Source organism: Cebus imitator, unplaced genomic scaffold (genome assembly GCF_001604975.1).
Source record: "Cebus imitator isolate Cc_AM_T3 unplaced genomic scaffold, Cebus_imitator-1.0 Scaffold94, whole genome shotgun sequence".
NCBI lineage: Eukaryota > Metazoa > Chordata > Mammalia > Primates > Cebidae > Cebus > Cebus imitator.
The window spans coordinates 6,202,439-6,205,503 of NW_016107409.1; the positions used below are offsets into that span (position 1 = coordinate 6,202,439).

General features: G+C 36.3%; 1 protein-coding gene across 1 annotated transcript in view; it reads right to left on the minus strand.

The window, feature by feature from the left end:
* Nucleotides 1-222: 222 nt before the first annotated feature.
* Nucleotides 223-3,065, minus strand: part of LOC108309593 (translation initiation factor IF-2-like) — a 33,473-nt gene continuing 30,630 nt past the window's right edge. Inside the window, exon 3 of the mRNA XM_017536012.2 lies at nucleotides 223-291. The gene's annotated coding sequence lies outside the window, so the exon portion shown is untranslated. The remainder of the gene's footprint in view (nucleotides 292-3,065) is intronic.

Here is a 3,065-nt window from a genome sequence, read left to right on the forward strand (position 1 = left end):
GAAAAAAAAGAGAAAGAGAGAAAATAATACCATTATTTCAGGAATCTGTAAATCAATATTTCTAAAACCGAAAAATTACAGTTCTTTCAGAAAGAAAATCATTAGTTTAAATTTTGACCTTTTAGAATAGCAAGGTAAGAGTACCACTACAATGAGCATAGCCTGTGGCAGGTTTGCATAGTAAAGTGAAGTGGGATGGCGTCTAGCATAGGGTATCTTACATCCCATAGGGCCCCTCTGTATGAGTCTTAGGAGTCAGTCATCTGTCCTTTTGCCTGCACTCTTTTGTTCCTAGTTTGATCCAAATGATAGAATACACATATAAGACAACAAAAGGGGAAATATGATAGAGGAGACATTAATTCTTACACCTAGTATTCTTAGCAATACATCCCTTCCCCTTATATTTATATATTTATATTAATAGTCTTTCTATAGTGCTTTAGTGTATCTAAGTGCACCTTATAGTGCATCTAAGTTCTCTCAACCTCTTGCTTCTATTATTCCCCACTTCGAAGAAATCTCATCGGCCTAATTGTCTTTCTTGCCTATAGTTCTCATTTATTATCCTCATGACAGCCACAGGGATTTCTTCAAAACATTTTAATGGCATAACATTTTGCATCTTCTCATTCTCAACCTTTCTGTATCCTTATATTTAGGATATGCTTCTTGTAAGCAACATATAACTGGGTTTTGTTTTCTTATGCAGTTTGACGATTTTTATATTTTAATTAGAACATTTAGTCCACTTACATTTAATGTATTTATTGATTTATTTTATATCTACTATAATAATGTTTGCTTTCTGTTTGTTTCTCTGTTTCATGTTCTATTTTCTCCTATTTCCTGTCAACTTTTGAATTTATTTTGTTATTATTCATATTCCAGTTTTTTCTTTTCTTTTTTTTTTTTTTTTTTTTTTTTTTTTTTCTTTTTTTTTTTTTTTTTTTTTTTTTTTTTGGTGCCAAAACCCTGGAACGAATATTCCAGTTTTTTCTGGGCATAGTGACACATACCTGTAGCCACAACTACTAGAGAGAATGAGGGGGAAGGATTGCTTGAACCCAAGTATTTGAGGCCAGGCTGAGCGACACAGACAGAACTGGTCTCTGAAAGAAAAAAATTGTTAATGCCAGTTTTCCCATTCTATTAGTTTAGAAGTTATGCAATTTTATTTTTATCTTACTGCAGAGATTTTATTAACTTTGATCAAAGTCTCAGACTGAGCGCAGTGGTGCACACCTGTAATCCCAGCACTTTGGAAGGCCAAAGCAGGCAAACTGTTTAAGCTCAGGAGTTCAAGGTTAGCCTGGGCAACATGGCAAAACCCCATCTCTACAAAAAATACAAAAATTAGCCAGGCATGGTGGCCCTGCCTGTAGTCCCAGCTACTTGAGGGGCTGAAGCAGAAGGACTGCTTGAGCCTGGGAGGTTGAGGCTGCAGTGAGCTGTGTTTGTACCACTTCCCTCTAGTCTGGGCAACAAAGAAGATCCTGTCTCAAAAACAACAACAACAACAACAACAACAACAACAAAGTCTATATATATATATATATATATATATATTTTTTTTTTTTTTTTTTTAAGGAAAAGGGTCTCACTCTGTCACCCAAGCTAGAGTGCAGTGGCACAATTATAAATCACTGCAGCCTCAAACTCACGAGGTCAGGAGATCAAGAATATCTGGGCCAATATGGTGAAACTCCGTCTTTACTAAAAATACAAAAAAATTATCTGGACGTGGCAGTGCACTCCTGTAGTCCCAGCTACTCAGGAGGCTGAGGCAGGAGAATTGCTTGAATTCAGGAGGTGGAGATTGCAGTGAGCCGAGATCACGCCACTGCACTACAGCCTGGTCGACAGTGCCAGACTCCGTCTCAAAAAAAAAAAAAAAAAAAAACCTCTCTTCCCGGAATTGTCATCGTTTGTGCTAGATGGGGCTGTTGAGATGTGCATGCTTTGGAGACTCACATGAGCTGTCAGGCCTGTCTTCTCAATCCTTTGATGTTCCCCCAATTTGCCCAGTAAATTCCCTTATTACTTAAATTAACCAGCAGCAACTACCATTACTGGCAATCAAAGAACTCTGATATAGCCAAGTAAGAAGAAAACAAGTGGAAATAAATCCTGAAATCAAGGCCTGGAATGAGACCCATTGAAAACATATTTTCACTTCCTAAAATAGTAGCTGTTGGAGACAAACAATTCTAGTTTAAACCTGAATAAAAGTACAAATTAGTGTTCAATCATCTTAGTGCATCTCTAGGAGCAAATGTAATCACACCATAAGGTAGCAAAGAGCTTTCAAAAGATGCAAATATAACGAGCTAAAAGCAGAACTACCATTCAAACCAGCAACACAATTACTAGATATATACCCAGAGGAATATAAACCATTCTACTATAAAGACACAGGAACATAAATGTTCATTGCAGCACTATTCACAATAGCAAAGACAGGGAATCAACCTAAATGCCCACCGATGATAGACTGGATAAAGAAAATGTGGTACATATATAGCACAGAACACTATGCAGCCATAAAAAAGAATGAGATCACATCTTTTGCAGGAACCTGGATGGAGCTGGAGGCCATCATCCTTAGTAAACTAACACAGGAACAGAAAACCAACTACCACATGCTCTCACAAGTGGGAGCTAAAGGATAGGAACTTAGGAACATAAAGAAGGAAACACTGGGGTCTATTTGAAGGGAGGGTGAGAGGAGGGAAAGAAGGAGAAAAGATAACTATTGGGAACTGAGCTTAATACTTGGCTGATGAAATAATACGTATAACATATTATTGACACATTTACCTATGTACCAAACATTCACATGTAGCCCCAAACCTAAAATAAAAGTTAAAAAAAAAGATAAGAGCAATATTCTTTTTCAAGGTTAACCTGTTAGAGGATTGATGTAATATTTTTTAGTACTGAAAAGAGAATGCAAGGCAGAGGTCTGCCTCTGTTTTTACAATTTAAAATCTTTGTTTCTTTGATAATTTCACATCTTTGACATGACTAAAGAATTTTCTTTTCTTTTTTTTTTTTTTTTTTTT